At 41.5% G+C, this 19,471-nt stretch overlaps 1 protein-coding gene across 4 annotated transcripts in view; it reads left to right on the forward strand.

Annotated features, from left to right (window-relative positions):
* ABCC4 (ATP binding cassette subfamily C member 4 (PEL blood group)) overlaps nt 1-19,471 on the forward strand; it is a 218,850-nt gene that overhangs the window by 58,319 nt on the left and 141,060 nt on the right. The window lies entirely within an intron of this gene.

Below are 19,471 nucleotides of genomic sequence, written 5' to 3' on the forward strand. Positions count from 1 at the left end.
ACTCTGTTGTTGTTCATGAAAACCTTTATTTACACAAAGTTGTATTTAATAGTAAGCTTCAGTGATTGGATCTATAAAATTAAATCTAGGAGAAAAGAATGTATTTGAGAAAGGGAATGTTTATATTTTTAAGTGACCCATCTAATCATATTCATTATAATTATGTTAACTAAAGAAAAATGTAAATGGAGTCCATGCTACATATAGACTCACTCATTGTGTTGTAGAGTTGTGATTGTTCATAACAGTATTAAAGAAAATAGGTGTTTGGGATAAAACTTGAAATTTTTCATTGTTTTTAGTAATTTTGGGGAGAATTTGTTACCGTTCATTCAAAGTCTTTTTCTTAATACATTTCCCTTTTTTCTTTAGTATCTATTACAGCAGTTTTTTTTTTTAATTTTTTTTTTATTTTTAATTTTTTTAATGCTATTCTTGTCTGCTTACATTCTTTTTATTTATGTATGTATGTATGTATGTATGGCTGTGTTGGGTCTTCGTTTCTGTGCGAGGGCTTTCTCTAGTTGCGGCAAGCGGGGGCCACTCTTCATCGCGGTGCGCGGGCCTCTCACTATCGCGGCCTCTCCCGTTGCGGAGCACAGGCTCCAGACGCGCAGGCTCAGTAATTGTGGCTCACAGGCCGAGTTGCTCCGTGGCAATGTGGGATCTTCCCAGACCAGGGCTCGAACCCGCGTCCCCTGCATTGGCAGGCAGATTCTCAACCACCGCACCACCAGGGAAGCCCTACAGCAGTTTTAATAAGACCTGGTTTGATGTTTTCAGTGCTTTTGTATTGAGAAATGCCCATAGAATTATTCCATAGATTACCCTGGTCTTAACTAGTATAAAAGATGTAAGGATTTCAGGTGTCTTTACAAAGGAATTGCCACAGATAACACCACTGTCAAGAGCTGAAGGGCTCTTTATAAACTTGATCCTGGATATCTCTTTTCCCTATTTACTTTTTTAAGAATTTTCATTTGACTGTATTGTATACTTGAAATTTACTGAGATAGCAGATACACATGCAAAGGACAACTACATAATGGACATGTTAAGTGGTTTTACTACAGTAATTATTTCCCACTGTGTATTTATATCAAAGCAACATGTTAATACACCTTAAATGTATACAGTTTTTATTAAAAAACAATTAAGTCGTCCTTGAAAGCCAAAACCAAACAATTTAAATTGAAATTTTCACTTCTTTTACCTGGTTGCTACTTATTTAGACCTTCTGTTTCTTGGGAGTACTTTTCTTGGCAAAATGGAAGATGTGTCAGCATCTTTTCTTGAGCAGAGTCTTGTGAATCTCGGGGGGTCTGTGAACCCAGGGGCCTGGCATCTCACTGTCTGTGTTTGGCTACAGCACCTGAGCCGGTTTCCTCCTGGGTGACGTGGAAATGGCAGTGGTGCCCGTACACTCTCGTCAGGGGTCTTCCTTGTTGTTCATCATCGTCTGTTATTCTGTGTCACCTTCTACTATTTAGGAGACGGATACTCAGATTGCCACAAATGAGCTAGATGCTTGTCTTTCCAGATCATGCTTAGCTCCCATAAATAAATAGGAAATGTCACCAGAAGTGCCCTGTGAAAGCCTTTCATTAGGTCTGATGGTTCAGTCAAACAGAGCGCTCTTTGCTGCACAGGTGAGCCATTGTCTACCTGTTTTTCTTCCTCTTCCCACTAACACTTGGAAACGTTGCCGTTGGGCAATCTGATATAATCTGGCACATTTGCTTAGATGAATGTAAACATGTCCCAAAGCCATTAATTTGCTGGCTTGATTAGGGTAAGAGAATTGTTCTTTACGAAGTCAGCTATTGTTGGGATTATACCATAGATGTGACCTGAAATTCCAGAAACGTGGGAAAGACCAGTTTCCTCTTGCACAGCCTTACATCTAGGATCCTGCTCAGGCGTAGAAATATGACACTTCTTAGCAGGTTACAGGTGGGCTAGTTCCTTAGGGGAAAAGCTGGTGCTGCAGAGCAGCTCTGAAAAGCCCCTCTGATCTTTGGGGTTTATGCTTACGCCCCCCGCCCCTGCTAATCCCTGGTCCTGGGGAGAAATCAGGTTGGGTGTTAGAAATGGAATGGCTGCTAAGTCACAGATGTAACTTTGAATGATCTTGTGGGATGTATCATATATAAGAATGACTTGTCGTTTATCTACCTTTCAGCTGCTTTGGTAAAATTACTTTTGATCACTGCTTTTTAAAAAAATTGTAGTAAAATATACACAACATCAAATTGTCCATTTTAACTCTTTTTAAGTGCACTGTTTAGTGACATTAGGCACATTCACATTGTTGTGCAGCCATCATCGCTATTCGTCTGCAGAACTTTTTCATCTTCCCAAACTGAACCTCTGCACCCATTAAACACTTAACTCCCCACCCCCTCTCCCCTCAGCCGTCACCATTCTACTCTCTCTATGAATTTGACTGCTCTAGGTGCCTCACAGAGGTGGAATCATACAATGTTTGTCATTTTGTGTCTGGCTTATGTCATGTAGCACAGTGTCTTCAAGGTTCATCCATGTTGTAGCAGGTGCCAGCATTTAATTCCTTTTTAAGGCTGAATAATACTCCATTATAGGTTTTGTGTATCCATTCATCTGTCAATGGACATTTGGGTTGTTTCTACCTTTTGGCTATTGTGAATAATGCCGCTGTCAGCATGGGTGTTCAAATATTTGTTCAAGTCTACGCTTTCAGTTCTTTTGAGTACATCCCCAGGAAGTTGAATTGCTGTATTATATGCTAATTTTATGTTTAGTATTTTGAGGAACTTCCATACTCTGTTCCACTGTGGCTACATCATTTTACATTCATACTTGATCATTGATTTTTCTGTTTAACTTGAGGACTAAATGAGAAGTTTTTATGAACTGTGACATTTTGTTTGGATCAGTGGCTCCAGTTGTTGGTCTGTTGAAACAGCTCATGATGGTCTCTTCATGTTCCTCAAATCTCTAGGGCATTTTTTCGAACTTCTTACCAAATAAAGGGATTGTGGAACACGGGCTCTGTTTTTTGTAAAGTCAGCAGACTGGCATTACAAACACAGGTTCCTCAAAGGAATAGTGTTTTAAACATTATATTCACTCATTTTAGAAAATCGCCCTCAGTCCCTGGTGATATTCCCAGCATGAGTTGCTATCACCTTTACAGTGAGACCAGTGTCTTAATTCCTGTCTTTGTTTTTGGTTGGGACAGAGAAGAAGGAGAACTCATCCAGCTTCAAATCTCAAAGGGTAACTTGTAACTTCCCCTGCTCAGAGCATGGGAGGTGGGCCCGGGCTCGGGGAAGATGGTAATTTCAAGCAAGCTGAGCCTAGCTTGAAGACAGCTGTTGATCTCCAACCCCAGTCAGTAGTGAGAATGTATCTCCCAGTTTCCAGTCCTGACCTTGTCTTCGTGCCTGAATGTTACAGGTGTTCTGACCTGGGGCAGACAGCATGATAATCTCACTAAGCAGGTTGATCTTGTCATATGGCACAGAGATTTTATGTATTATAAAATGCATAGGGCACAGATATCTTTCCTTAAGAGGCTCCTTAATAGCCTAGTGGACTGTAGGTTTCCTGACTTTGTGTGCAGTTTGTAGAACTGTGGCCGTTCCCCATGGTGGGACCCGATGATGGGTTGGTTTGCTCTGAACGCCAGGTAAAGCCAGAGCAGATAGTCATGGAGATCACTGAGTGTTCTCTGCTGCTTGTTACCCAGTGCAGACTTACTTGCAGAATCTAATTAGTTTGAGCAGATTTCTTTTTGTGGCTGAAATCATCACTCTCTTTAGTGTTACCCAAAGGATAGTTTGCAGGAGAGATTTGTCATTCTTTGTTTCAGCTTCTAAGATGAGTTGACTCGCTGCAAACACCCTAATTTCCCTTTATCCTTTATTGTAGACCTGTCTTACAAGAATTTATGTACAGTTAATCCTGGATATTTGTAGATTTTGTGTTTGCGAATTTGCCTACTTGCTAAAATTTATTTGTAATTCTAAAAATCAGTACTTGGGGCTCTTTCATGGTCTTCTGCGGGTGTGCACATAGTCTCTTAAGTTTTTTGTCATCTGACATGCATATTCCCAGCTGGGGTGAAAACAATATGTTCCTGCTTTCATACTATGGAACAGATGCCCTCTTTTTGGTCTACTTGGTGCCTTGCTTTCCACATTTTTGTATTTCTTGGGGTGTGATTTTGCAGTTTAACATGGCCCCTAAAGAGGGCTGAAGTGCTGTCTGGTGTTCCTAAGCTGAGGAGGGCTGTCATGTGTCTTACGGAGAAAGTATGTGTGTAGGTGAGTGAGCTTGCTTCAGGTATGTGTTATAGTGCTGCCGGCTGTGAGGCCAATGTTAATGAATTTACAACAGCGATTAAATAAGGTTAAGTAGAAACATACGTAAAACAAGGTTATGTGAGTATTGAGGCGATGGTGAAGACGTTGTTACCAAAGGCTGCCAAGACCCTAGCCCTGTATTTCCCTCAGGAGCGATGAATATTCACTAGTTCACATTCATCGTGACTGTAGACCATGAACATTGTCAGTAATGAGAATCGACTGCTGACTCAAGGAGGTTGTTTCTATAGATCAGCATCCTGCCTAGAGAAATATTCTTACTTACCTCAGATCTATTTTCAATCATCTAAGTGATGTAGTTCTATTTTCAGTTTGGGGGGGAATACATGCTCGTTGTATCCACACTATTTCTATTTCATGGTTTCAGGTAACCATCATCTTTCTGAGTGAAAGACCCTTTCTCTTTCCTTTAATCCTGTCTCTTAAGACTCCCTCCTCCTCTCAACCATTTTATTTCTTTTTCAGACACTTCAGCTCAGTCATATATATATGTTTATAAATTTATTGATTTATTTTTATTTTTGGCTGCGTTGGGACTTCATTGCTGAGCACGGGCTTTCTCTACTTGCAGAGAGGGGGTTTCTCACTGCCGTGGCTTCTCTTGTTGCGGAGCACGGGCTGTAGGCACGCGGACTTCAGTGGTTGCAGCACGTGGGCTCAGTAGTTGTGGCTCACGGGCTCTAGAGCACAGGCTCAGTAGTTGTGGCACATGGGCTTAGTGGCTCTGTGGCATGTGGGATCTTCCCGGACCAGGGCTCGAACCCGTGTCCCCTGCATTGACAGGTGGATTCTTATCCACTGCGCCACCAGGGAAGTCCCAGCTCAGTTACACTTTAAGATCAGTGGTCAGGACTGCAGGCATCCTTTCTCACAGAGCCTAAGCAGGAAGTAGAAGGAGGCCTTCCAGGGTGCAGGGGGTGACCAAGTTTAAAGACTTCTCCGAGCGATGTCTGCTGTCCTGTGCGTAAATGGAGCCTGACTTTAAAAAAATCTATGCACTGAGTGTGCTAAGTGTGAGCAGGGAAGGAAGGGTTCAGCCCCTGCAGCACCTCCCTCTTCATCCCACCCTTCCAGTTTCATCTCCCTCTGAATTTGCTCCTTGGAGTGTGGAAAGCAGAGAGTAGAAAGCTTTGTCACTGTCTCAGCCATGTGATGTTGTGTTCATAGTTCTCAGAACTTTTGTTTTTATTTAAAGCTAATTCTGTTTCGGTACAGACAGTATATTGCTTTAAATTTAGACTGGACAATATGGAATGACAGATGTTCAACTGATTTGGGCTTATGAAACAGCAATTTCGTATGGTTCAATCTGATATCTTGCTTACTAGTCTGTGGTTGTATTATATTTTCTTTCTGAAAATATTGAGAGACCAGCATCTTGAGTATTGTTAAAGTGAAACAGTGCGGTATTTATGGAAATAGAGTGACTCCCTTGAAGCACGTGATACTTTGTTTGGACTTTCTCTTCTAATGGTATTTTCTAACTTTCTGACAAAATTAGAGTGAACTAGTAATGCTTCTTACACTCTTCCACACTTTTAAAATATTTTAAACACACTTTTTTCCTTATTTCTCTTTTATTTCTGATATAACCTTGAATTGGGTCTGTGCATCTTGTGAAGAGTTAATCTCATCAGGGGGCAATTGGCAGTTGTTCTAATTTGCTGGGGAGAGCTAAGAGGAGCCAGTGGGTGAAGGTTTAATTTTCTGTGGGTACTCCTAACAAAGCAGGTTAAGGAAGGAGAGGAGAGACTGTTTGGTTTAGCTTTGTTCGAAGGGGATGTTTCTGCTGCTGGAGAGTGATGGGTGTCAACTGTAGTCTACCACCTGATAACTGTCTGCTGTGTGGGGTGCAGTGCAAGCTGGAAGCGAATGCTTAGCTCAGTGGTTCCCGAACTGCTGCACGATGGATTCATGAAAATTTAAAAACAACACTGATACCCGGGCCCTCTCCGCAGGCATTCCATTTTAATTGGTATGGGGGGAATCTTATTTTATTTTAGTTTTCGCATGCAGCATGTGGGATCTTAGTTCCCTGACCAGGGATCGAACCCGTGTCCCCTGAGTGGAAGCGCAGAGTATTAACCACTGGACCGCCAGGGAAGTTCTTTTTTTTTTTTTGTATGGGGGGAATTTTAAAAGATGCCAGGTAATAGCCATAGGCCTCAAATGCATGTTCAGCTTAATTTTTTTTCTTATGTCTTATAACCAAGATCTTCCAGTACATAGGGGTGTCATGCGGGCTGCGAGTTTAGCCTTTCTCAGCGGAGATGCCCTTTCGAAACTGCGGCCGTAGACCTGAAGGGTGGTGGCTGTTCTACAGCCCTCCCGTGTCTCAGATTCTGCGCCGGGAGCCTCGTGTGCGCCGAGCCGTCAGGTGTTGAGTCAGGCGCACAGGCACTTTGTAGAAGACGTTGTGGCAGGTCGGATAGGGTAGAAGACTGTGAGCGTGGACCATGAGGACAGCCAGACCTGAGATCCAGTCCTGATTCTGCTGTTGGCTAAACTGTGAGTGAACTCACTTCTCAGGCCCTCAGTTTCCTGAGTTTAAACATTGGAGTAGAGAATATCTGCTTCATGGGGTTTTTTGAGCATTGGATAACATAACTCCTGCAAAGCACTTTTTACGGAAGTCATTTATTAAATTTGGGAGGGTGGGCGTCGTAAGCATAACAAGACTCTGTAGTTTGACTGCTTTTGTATGAACCCCAGCTTCCCTCTTTGTAGATGTTTGCCTTAGGCAAACTGCTCTAAGCCTTAATCTCCTCGTTTGTAATAGTACCCAACTCTTAAGGTTGCAGAGAGGATTAAATGAGTCAATCTGTGTAAAGCATTTAACACAGTGCCTGGCATTTAGCTAATGTTCAAACATTCCTATCGTCTTTATTATTGGCACTCAGTCACAGAAGGGTCAAATACATAATATAATCAGATGAAATAGCAGTACGGGTGCTAAGTGGTACACAAGTGTACAGACTTAATGGTTTAGGAAAGGATCCCTCCAGTTGGTGGAGGGAATGTCTGTGTGTTTGTGTATGTATGTCTATGTGTATGCACATAGGGGGGGCGTTCCATGCATTGAGCAGTGTTGAGATGGAGAGTTGAAACAGTTTATTCAGGGAATTGTGGAAGCACAGTTGGCATAAAAATTTAGGAGAGCATTAGGCTCCACGGTACGTCTAGAAAGGAATACAGGGACCAGGTGAGGGAGAGCCTTGATCATGAGTTTAAGGACCTTGGATTTATTTAGTTGGCAGAGGGGAACCCCTGGAAATTTTTAGTAAGGTAGTAAATGATCAGAGCAGTGATTTAGGAAAATGCACCTGACGCCTATTGTACATGGCCATGCATGAAGTTGCAGGGGACCCTCATGGAGATAATGATTGGAAAGGAAGTCAGGTCTGGGAGATGCAGTCTGAGTATCTTACAAGCCATTCATTCATTCATTCTTTCATTCATTCATTAACTCTTACCATTTTGGCTATTTGGTGAAGCATTTAGTTCTCAATAACTGCTCCTGATATCCCACAGATGAGAGTAGTAGGTCATTGTAAGAATATAATAATGTCTTATTTCATCTCATGTATATGTGAACTGATCTAGTACAATAGTGGGCAGAAATACATGTTAGACAAAATAGCAAAATGAGTTAGTATGTAGACCTTTTAATTCATTGCAATATTCATGAGAGATGGAGAAAAGAATAGAAAGGAGCCAGATCTGAGCGATTAGTTATAGAAGGGGAGAAAAGTGTTGGTTAGGAAATCATAGTTCTAATAGGAATCCACAAAGCTATCAGTCTCTTAGGTATTGCTGTTTTTGCTTACCATTATTCCAAAAATTTGGGAGGAAATACCCCAAATGCCATCATCCTATATATAATGGCAGGTATCATTTTGCAGATTCTTTTCCAGTCTTTATCTAGCCACACATATCCATACATTTACAGTCTTATTATGTATACAGCTTGTGTCCAGTTTTGTCACTGTATTGACTGCACTCTTACCTCCTCACTGGCTGCATTGATAGTCCATCTAAGAGACTCCCCGTGTTTGCTAGTCTCAGGGTAAAAGATGTCTATATTCATGGCCTTACATGGAGTGTCTCTTTGGTCCATGTTTTGGGATATGCCAAAGTTACCTTCAGATGGGATTTTTTGTTGTAGTCGTTTATGGGAGACTGACTATGGCAGCGCACTGTTCCACTTGAGCTGTGCCGTTCTCATAGTGACAATGTAAGTCCCCCCTGGAGGTGGGTTGTGTGTGACCCAGGGTAATAGGTTTTTACTAGCTAGCCAGTTTGAAAGCAAATTGGCAATACTTGCTTCCTTTCAAAAATTCCCCAACAACAACAACAATAAAATTCCTACACCCTTTCATCAAAAGTTAATGTAACTAAATTCCTAAGTTTGGGGTATACGATACACTGTTTAATACTGAGTCTTCTGTTTTCATGTAACTAAAGTTCTGCTTCTCTTCACTATTTTTTAATCAACTCGAGTATTTTACATAAATGCACACATTTGTGCATTCAATTTTTGACAAATGTATACACTTGGAATGTATGTATAGCAGTTTCTTTAAATCTTTCAAAATCGAATGTCTGGGTCAACTTTGTTTTTATTATGAAGAGTGCCTTCTTTTTTGCGTGTGTTACATTTTAAAATTTCTTTGCATGTCTAGGACTTTTACATTGTTTATTGGACGTTATGAAAGCTCCCTTGTAGGTTTGCATTCTGATGTTCTTCTGAAGAGTGTTGAATTTTGCCCAAATCTGTCTTTGAACTTGTGTAGGCTTGGTTTGATGCTTTGTTAGGTTAGATCTTTGGAAGTCCTAAGGTGTTTTTCCCAAGCTTGTCTAACATGTGGGACTCCACCTTCACGCCCCATGTTTCTTGTGGGTCTTCTTAGGCCTTGGTGTTAGTCTTTTCTAGGACAAGTCTAGAGTAAGTCTGTTTTAGAGGAGGGTTTCTAAACCTCAGCAGTACTGACTGCCATTTAGGGCTGGATATTTCTTTTTATGTGTGTGTGTTAGGGGGACGGGGTGAAGAGTATGGGGGCTACCTTGTGCCCCGAGGCTCCCAAGAGCTTTTTTTTTGGTAAACCTCTTTACTGGCTGGCGTCTTGCCCTGGAGGAACCTGCCGGCTGTTCCAGCTGACTCAGTCTCTGGCCTCTGCCTCGGCTCCATGGGGCTCCTGTGCTGTTTGGACCTCAGTTCGCTGCCACAGCTGTGAAGTGGCTGAGAGCCAGGGCAGTGACCGTGTTCACCTCGTGGGTGTCCCTTTTCTCAAGGATCAGTCTCGTACTGGCAGTTATCCAGTGCCTACCCATGTGGTTGCAGTGGAAATGGGGCTCTTCCACTATCAGCTACTCAGCCATTCATCAGAGCAGCAGTCTCTCCACGGCTTTTAATAGCTGGATATTTATGAGCCTTGAGGCCGGACACTCTGTGTACAGTGCAGGGCATGGTAGTTTGACCTGCAGTAGAGACCTGTTCTAACTTCTCGCTGAACAGATAAAGGGTGAGGGCTTATGCTAGGCTGAGGTTCACCAAATTCTGGTGCGAGTCACTTTTGTGCTTAGTTAAAAACCCAGAACCTCTGTCTAATCCCAGACCTACTCCCTTGGAATTTTTTTAAGGAAGAAGCCTAAAAATCTGTATTATTTAATCTGTGCCCGAGGGATTCTTATCATCGAGAAAGTATGATGATACTTTCAGCAGACTGGAACGGGGCAGGGGAAGATGTGGTGCCCTCTTGGAGAGGGAAAAGAGCAGCATGAATATTCTGCGTTCCTTTGCCTTGGGTCTGTGCTGCAATCATGACTCAAACCTATCTATCTGGGCTTCCCTGGTGGCGCAGTGGTTGGGAGTCTGCCTGCCAATGCAGGGGACACGGGTTCGAGCCCTGGTCTGGGAAGATCCCACATGCCGCGGAGCGACTAGGCCCGTGAGCCACAATTGCTGAGCCTGCGCGTCTGGAGCCTGTGCTCCGCAACGGGAGAGGCCGCGATAGTGAGGGGCCCGCGCACCGCGATGAAGAGTGGTCCCCGCTTGCCGCAACTGGAGAAAGCCCTCACGGAGAAGCGAAGACCCAACACAGCCATAAATAAATAAATAAATAAATAAATAAAATTAAAAAAAAAAAACCTATCTATCTATCTATCTATAGATAGATATCTATTTATTCATTCATTCATTCATTTCTTCCTTCCTTCCTTCCTCCCTTCCTCCCTCCCTTCCTCCCTCCCTCCCTCTCTTCCTTCCTTCCTTGGGTGTCTCACTGCAGTGGCCTCTCATGTTGCGGAGCACGGCCTCCAGGCACGTGGGCCTCAGCAGTCGTGGCTCGCAGGCTCTAGAGCGCAGGCTCAGTAATTGTGGCGCATGGGCTTAGTTGCTCCGCGGCATGTGGGAATCCTCCCAGACCAGGGCTCGAACCCGTGTCCCCCGCATTGACAGGCGGACTCTCAGCCACTGCGCCACCAGGGAAGCCCCTCATACCTATTTTTAAAAATTCTAATTAGTTAAACAATTTTTTTTTTGTCTGAATATGTTTTTATTTCTCCTTCATTCTTTATAATATTTTGCTAGGTTTACAATTTTAGGTTCGTGGTTATTTTCGTTTAGGTCTTCAAAGGTAATTTTTTTAAAAAATAAATTTTATTTATTTATTTATTCATTCATTCATTCATTTATTTATTTTGGCTGCGTTGGGTCTTCGTTGCTGTGCGTGGGCTTTCTCTAGTTGCGGCAAGCGGGGGCCACTCTTCATCGCGTTGCGTGGGCCTCTCACTGTCGCGGCCTCTCTTGTTGCGGAGGCTCCAGACGCGCAGGCTCAGTAGTTGTGGCTCACGGGCCTAATTGCTTCACGGCATGTGGGATCTTCCCAGACCAGGGCTTGAACCCGTGTGCCCTGCATTGGCAGGCAGATTCTCAACCACTGCGCCACCAGGGAAGCCCCACGATATATTTTTAAAAAATGTTGATAGAAGTCTTTTTTCCTCCCCCCTTTTGGGGGGCCTAGTTGATTTGTATTCTCATTAAGATTATCTTCTCTTGCCGAACCCTAAAATGTATATTTATGCATGTTCTTGGATCTCCTTTCTCTCCCTGTCATGGGGTTTTCAGCACTCTCCATGGTTTTCCTTCTTCCTGTTGCCCTACTAGCTCACCTTTGTCACAGCTGTTTCTGTGTGGTTCATCTTTCTGTTCACTTCTCTTGCTTGGTAAACCAGTCATCAGGGCTTCTCTTTCAAACGGAGCAGTTGGTGGTGGAAGGGTCTAAGGGTAAAGGGTCTTTCAGCCAGTATCTTGGAACATGAGCTCACTCTGAACATACGTCTATGAATTTGCCTTATCTATTCCTTGCATTGATATCATAGACTTTATTAATTAAACTGTAGTCATTTTCCTAAAACAGTATATATTGACCACCATCTCACTCATGTAAACACCTATTTTTAGTTCATTGTTTCAGATTTTCTGGGATGTTCTCAAGGACCTTGGGCACTTCCGGCCCTCCCACAGTGGGGAGTAGTATTTAGCATGCTGTATGGTCACCAGCAAAGGGTCTGGCAGTCTTGATGGCAGTTGTCAGAATGGGGGCCTGGCCATATTCTGCTTGTCTTCACCGTGCAGGAGCTCTAGGGCTTGGGTTTCCCAGGGTACTGCCTCAGGGACTCATCCCCCGGAGGGGATGAGGTCAGAGAATGTGCAGAAACTCCTCCTGAGGAATTCACGTCCTTAGCCTGACCTTGGGGTAGATATCACAGGCTCCCATCCCCCAGTGGTTCTCGTGGTCCGCATTATGACTCTCACGTTCAGAGGCTCACTTGTCAGCTCTGTATACATGGCGTTCTGGCGAATCCAGTAGGTTCTGTGGTTTAATGGTAAAAGGTGGCCAGCAGAATTTAAATGAAAGCTAACAGTTCTTCCAGGAGGTAAATGCCACATCCTTCAAAGCTTACAGAGAGCTTCTGAGTAGTTGTGCTGGCTTGCATGCCAGCCATGGAAAATCAGGCCAACAACAAAAAAAGGCAATGGAGTTGTCAGATGAGAGAGCAGCATGTGGTTGTTCTTGCACTGACTTTGTTTTTCATTTCCTTCAATCAGTTTTTTTCCTACAGAACCATAGAGGGAATCTGTTTAGTTTTATAGAGGTCACTCGTGTTCATGGGGGTGGAAGATATTAGGCAGATTTTGGCTTCTTCCCTCAAAGCAGAGATTAATGGCTTTAGATTATGCAATCATGAAAGTAGGTGTGACAGCATTACTAAGCACCTCTGGGCAACAGTATGGGAAAAATACAGCAGTGTTCTGCCTTAGGTGAGCTAAACATATTCTCACCCTAGTTGCCTGTTGGAGTAATACCCAATGTACCTAGAAACTGCATTATCTGACAAGCTCAACTCTGGGGGGTAGGGCCGTGACCCAGGAAGTAAGCCAAAAGTGCAAAATAAGTGACACAGTGCCTGTTTTCTGTTCTGAAAGTCCTTTAGGTTCTTACTCAGAGCCTGTTTACTCTGACTCACAGTTTTACGAAGCCATATCCTAGTTTAGAAACAGCAGTAAATGGTGAGATAGTCTCTTGAAGGGATAGCCTGATGACAAGGGACAAGATAGAATTACAATGTATGAAAACCCAAAAAGCATGGCCATTTTGGGCACTTCGTAAGAGTGTCTACACACTGAGGATCATTGGCATGGAAAAGAGTCATGTTAGTGGTGAGGAATCTTCATCATGAGGATGGTGAAGTACAGCTCCCATCGTCTGTTTTAAAGGACTATTGGAGAACGGTTTGGGGAGCGTTTCTGTTAAAGTGAAGATTGGATTCTTAAAGGGATAATACTTTTCACCAGTCTGGAAAACTCAATTCTGTGGAAAGAACATTCTTTTCTCCTCTGCTCCTTTGATGGTTATATTTATCTGCCCACACTTGGGTTTTGCGTTTCATGAAGTCTGCTGATTTAAAATAATTGAGGAAGGACACGCTGTTTATTTTTCAAATGAATGACTAATACTTCTTGCATTTCTTTTTTAAAAAGTTGAACAAAATTGATGTTTTGGCCTAGATTATAGAATTCTCTTATGACCCCATATGTAATTTACCACCCCCTACCCCCCATGCCGTAGGAACCCACCATAAATGGATCCTTGCTTGGGTGGAATTCGCACTTCACAATTCATAATATTGTTCTTAAAGGCCATGCGGATTCTAGTATAATCAGTAATTAGATATTCAGATGGTTTTCCAGTTTTTATATATTAACAAACAGCAGTGCAATGAACCTGATTAAAGCTAAACCTTTGGAGACATCCTTAATTTCTCAGGGTGTATACATTTTAAGCCTTTTGATATGCCAGATTTCCTTCTAGAGTTAAATGTTCACGTTCTCTTTAGTGAAATGAGACGGCCCTACACCCTTGCCAAATGTGGATGTCACATTTTGAGTTTCTTTGAATTTGAGTATTTGCGAATTTTCATTAGCCTTTTGTGTGTTTTGTAGTGAATTTCCTGTACATGTTCTTTGCCCTTTAAAAAAATTGGTAGGCTTTTATAATATAATTCTTATCTATATTTAGGTGTCTTGATTTATTAAAGATTAATAGCTTACTAATTAATTTTGCATGTGACATACATGGTGCAAATTTGATTACAGTTTGTTTGCCTTTTATTGTTCTCATGGTGGAACTATTTTGCTTTCACAAGGAAAACAGATTTAACCAAATAGTATCCCCTTGTAAAATGTCAACTTAAAGGAAATATAGAACCAAAACATTAGCATTAATTTGTATGTTGTTTTTCTCTGCACTGGATATGACATGTTTTTAACTATAACATAAACATTTTATTAGAACTGAATTTTAATTTTCTAAATTAATGAGGAACAGTGTGTGGACTGAAAAAAAAAAAAAAAGCACAATCTAGAAGTTGAGAGTTATATTTTATTTAGCGGACTCTTTCAGGACCTCAAGCCCTGGAGACAGGACGCTCGGATCACTCTGAGGGGCTACTCGGAAGAGCAAGGGGGTGCCGGGGGCGAGGCAGGATACAAAGGGGTTTGTGCAACAAGGACTGGGTAGTCAGAACATCAAAAGATTACTGTTCATTAAAGAAAACCAGACATCTCAAGGTAATGAAATCAGCACTTTTCTGTGTATAGCAAGATACAAGTCTGGGCTCATTGAAATCGTTCCTTTGACATGCACCCCAGCTATCTGGGGCCAGTATCCTGTGCTTTCTCATCCTTAGTCTCCTCAGGGTGCACGACAGGGGTGGCTGCAGCAGTTGACTGCTTCATGACCAGCATTCTGTTTCCATCCGGAATTCCCTCAGGGGACCGGCAGTAATGTGGCAGCTTGATGGCTGCAACATCCTTTGTTTAATGACTTGGCAGGTAACATTTCTCCTTCACAAGTTGTAACTTTGCTTCATTAAAAACAAAATAACTGAGTGCCCATTCTTTGTCAGGTATGAATACTTTCAGTTTATTTTCTTATGTGCAAAATAGGAAAAAATTCTTACCAATAAGGTTGTTTTCTATTCAGTGTCTGGCTTGTAGTATGTGCTGAATAAATGGTAGCTGTTTTTATGATCATGATGACATAAATGACTATGACATGTCTGTGCACTCAACTACCTGATAGCTCTTGAGGGCAATAGACATGTAATTGATAATGCATATTTCTTATTTCCCTTGTGATATTTTGTTTATTTCCAATATGTTAATATTGGAAATATGTTAATTTCCAAATAGTTGTGCTTTTTAGATAAGATATAAATTATTGATTTCTAATTTAATTCTTGTCATCAGAACATTCTGCGTACCATTTTTATATTTAGAAATTTATTGAGATTTATTTTATGGCCCCAGCATATGGTCTTGGTGAATTTACAATGTGTACTTGAAAAAAACCTGTCCTATAATTGTTGAGTGTGGTGTTCCATAAATGTCTGTTAGATTAAGTTGGTTACTTGTTATTCAAATCTTCTGTATCTTTACTGATTTTTTTTTGGGGGGGGGGTCTACTTGTTACATTTACTGAGAAGAAGGATGTTAAATTCTCCTGCTATGATTGTGGGGTTTTCTGATTTTTCTCCATAGTTCTGTTGCTGTCTCATATATGTTGCAGCTCGGTAATTAGATCCATACACATTTAGGAGTGGTGAATTGACTATCCTATCATTATGAAATATCCTTCTTAATCTCTGGTTGTTTTAATTCCTTGACTCAAAATCAACTTTGATAATAAGATAGCTTCACATGATTTCTTGCGCTTACTGTTTGCATGCCGCATCTTTTTCCATCCTTTTACTTTAAAGTGTATCTCACATATACAACAAGCTGGGTCTTTCTTTTATTAATCCAGTGTGAGTATGGCAGTCTCTGGCTTTTAACTGGAGTGTTAGTATGTTTGCTTTTAGTGTAAATATTGATGTGATGGGGCTTAAGCCTTTTACTTACTGTTTATTTTCTATTTGTTTCATCTGCCTTTTTTTGGGGTGGCGGGGCTCCATTCCTGACTTATTTCAGTCAATCAGATATTTTTTAGTATTCCATTTTGATTCCTTTGTTGGCTTTTTATCAGTATCTCGTATTTTTAATCTTGCTTTAGTGATTAAAATAGGCATCTTATTACAGTCTTTTTTTGCATGTTAATATTGGATTACTTTACATAAAATGTAAGAAACGTATAGGAGTAACAGCCTATCCCTTGTACTATTGTTATATATTTTACATCTACATACACGATACGGTGTTACCATTATTTTGCTTTTAAGCAGCCATTTGTTTCACAAAGAAATGGAAAGGAATAATACAATCTCTTATATTTACCCACATGTTTGTTTGTCATTTTGGTTTCTCTATTTTTCTACAACTGAATTTCCATCTGGTACCATTTCCCTTTAGCTTGAAGAATATCCTTTATAATTTCTTAAAGATCAGGTTGGGTGGTAATAAAGTCTCTTGAGACTTTATCTGAAAATGTCTTAATTTCACCTTCATCATTTGAAGGATATTTACTTTTGTTAGTTATAGAATTTGAGGTTAACAGTTATTCTTTTCTTTCAGCACTCTATAAATTTTGTTCCACTATCTCCTCCTCCTTTTAAATTGAGGTATAATCGATATACAGCATATTAGTTTCAGATATTCAGCAAAATGATTCAGTATTTGTGTGTGTGTGTGTGTGTGTGTATAGTGTATAGTATGTATGTGTATATGTGTGTGTGTGTATATAAATGATCACCACAGTAAGCCTAGTTAATATCCATCACCATACTTAGTTACAGAATTGAGTTTGTTAAGTCAGCTGTTAGTTGTATTATTTTTCTTCTGTATGTAATGTGTTGTTTTTTGTGGGCTGCTTTCAAGACTGTTACTTTCTGGTTTTCAGCATTTTGACTGTGATGTGCCCAAGCATAGGTCTCTTTGTTTTGATCCTTTCTGGGGTTTGCGAAGATTCTTAGGTATCTAAATTAATATTTTCTACCAAACTTGGAAAAATTTCAGCCATTATTCCCTCAAATATTTTTTTCTTCCCTATTTTGTCATCTCTCCCAGGACTCCAGTTACATGTGTGTTTCATTGCTTGTATGGTCCCATTGAACCCTTAGGCTTTCTTTTCTTCTATCAATCTTGCTTTCGCTCTCTGTTTTCTGTTTGTTCTTCAGGTTGTAAACTAAAAGAAAGGCTTAATGAATCTGGGCACAGAGCAATGGAAATTATCTGATATTAAAGTTATCTAGTGAATTTTTCATATTGTACTTTTTAGTTCTAGAATTTCCATTTGCTTCTTTTTGGTAGTGTCCATCTCTCTTCTGAAATTACCTATCCAGAGAATTCCCTGGTGATCCAGTGGTTAAGACTCTGTGCTTCCACTGCCGGGGTCCCGGGTTCAGTCCCTGGTTGGGGAACTAAGATCCCACGAGCTGTGTGGCAAGGCCAAAAAAAAAAAACCAAAAAAATTACCTATCCATTCACTTGTTATAACCATATTTTCCTTTAATTCCTTGAACATATTTATAATAGTTGTTTAATAGTTCTTGTCTACTAATTCCAAAATCTGGATCATCTCAGGGTCTACTTCTAATGCTTGCATTTTTTTTTTCCTCTTGATTATGGGTCAAATTTTCTTGCTTCTTTGCAGGTCTAGAAATTGTCTTGTTATGTTGGGTGTTAGGAAGTATACATTATAGGGAGTCTGGGTTAAAGGGTATTTGTTCTGATAGGGAATTCCTGGTAGATTGGTCTTGTTAGGATTGGCTTATTCGTTCTATCTTTCTGTTTGTCTTGTCTGTCTATCTGGGGCAATTATTTCCATTTTGAACTTAGTCCAAGTGCATGGCTCTTACTCTAGAGCGTAAGGCATGGCCTTCCTGGCAGCTAAGTGAATGTCTGAGGTGCTTAAGAAGAACTCTTTCTTCTAGGTAGGCAGAAACTCTAGTCTCCTGGCATTGCGTGACCTCACAGAGGCCTCATGGGTCTGACCCTGCTCACGGACAGTGAAGTTCTGGCAGAGTCCCTTTGGTAGATCCCCACAAGATATTCTGGGTCTGCCCTCTGCTATTCCTGCCCAAATTCCAGCTGTTTCTGCAACTTAGAACATCCATCTCTTCCTCTTCAGTTCAGTGAAAGTTTAGCTCTGCTTGGGCAGAAGGTACCCCCAGGCAGAAAGACAGGCCAGTCCCGGGCTCTCCTCTTCTCTAGGCTTACACTTCAGCCCTGCTTGTCGTTCAGTGCCTGAAAACAGCTGCTTCATATATTTCATTCAACTTTGCAGTTTTACAATGGAGGGCAAGTCCAGTACCAATTATTCTTTCATGGTTGGAAACAGCAATCTGGCAGTTTGCTTGTAAGCTGCGTCTTCCTCATTAATAATGTTACTGTCACTTCATGTTCTGTTTTTTATCCTGTGTGGAATATGACTGATTTTCTTTTGACAGATCCTTGATTTCTGTGTTGGCTGCAGTCTTTTTTTTGTTTTTGTTTTTATTAATTAATTAATCAATTTATTTTTGGCTGCGTTGGGTCCTCATTGCTGCACGCGGGCTTTCTCTAGTTGCGGCGAGCAGGGGCTACTCTTTGTTGCGGTGCGCGGGCTTCTCGTTGTGGTGGCTTCTCTTGTTGTGGAGCATGGGCTGTAGGCATGTGGACTTCAGTAGTTGCGGTGCATGGGCTCAGTAGTTGTGGCTCGCGGGCTCTAGAGCACAGGCTCAGTAGTTGTGGCACATGGGCTTAGTGGCTCCGTGGCATGTGGGATCTTCCCGGGCCAGGGCTTGAATCTGCGTCCCCTGCACTGGCAGGTGGATTCCCAACCACAGCGCCACCAGGGAAGTCCCTGGCTGCAGTGTTATAGTTGATTCATGTTAACTTTTGTTCCAGAGCCAGCCTTTTGGTGCATCAATTCCAATTAGGTGCAGTTGTCTTGATTTTTTTTGATGATCAGTTTAAACTCAGAGTTTGGCGGAACATTCTGCCTTCTTTTAGTTGTTCAAATTAGGGATCAAACTAGCTACTTCTTTAAAATAAGTATTTTCTGCATGAGGGATTAACATGTATTTGTATGTAAAATAGGCTTTAAAACTATTTTCAAGAGAGCTTTCAGTAATTAAGGCACAATATGGTTTCTTTCTTTCCTGTAGTGGTATATCCCTCCCTCCCTCCCTCCCTCCCTCCCTCCCTCGCTCATATTTGCAAAGCATTTTTTACCTTTCAAAGTGTTTTCAGTGGCCCTTTGCTACCATTTACACATCCCTACTGCACAGTCTGGTTACCTCTTGACTGTTTCACTGACCCCTAATTCTCCTTTCTTCCAAAAATCTTCTGGCCAGTCACTTCTTCAGTTTAATTTTCCTAAAGTTGAGTTTCTGTAATGTGAAAAAACATTGACCGTTCCATGTTGCCTTCCAAACTGTTTCTCTACTTCCCAGACCACCTTTCTAGCCAGATTTTGCATTTTCCCTCCCTGAAGTCTCTGCATGGGTTCCTCTCACCCACAGTGCCCTTCCCTTCTCTCCATATACTTTATCCTTTTCGTCGTCCAATCTCCTCCCTCACTACAGTGTCACTTGGTAGAAACCTTCCCCAGTTCCCTGTGCCA

The sequence above is a fragment of the Balaenoptera physalus genome, assembly GCF_965194825.1.
Source record: "Balaenoptera physalus genome assembly, chromosome: 18".
Classification (NCBI taxonomy): Eukaryota; Metazoa; Chordata; class Mammalia; order Artiodactyla; family Balaenopteridae; genus Balaenoptera; species Balaenoptera physalus.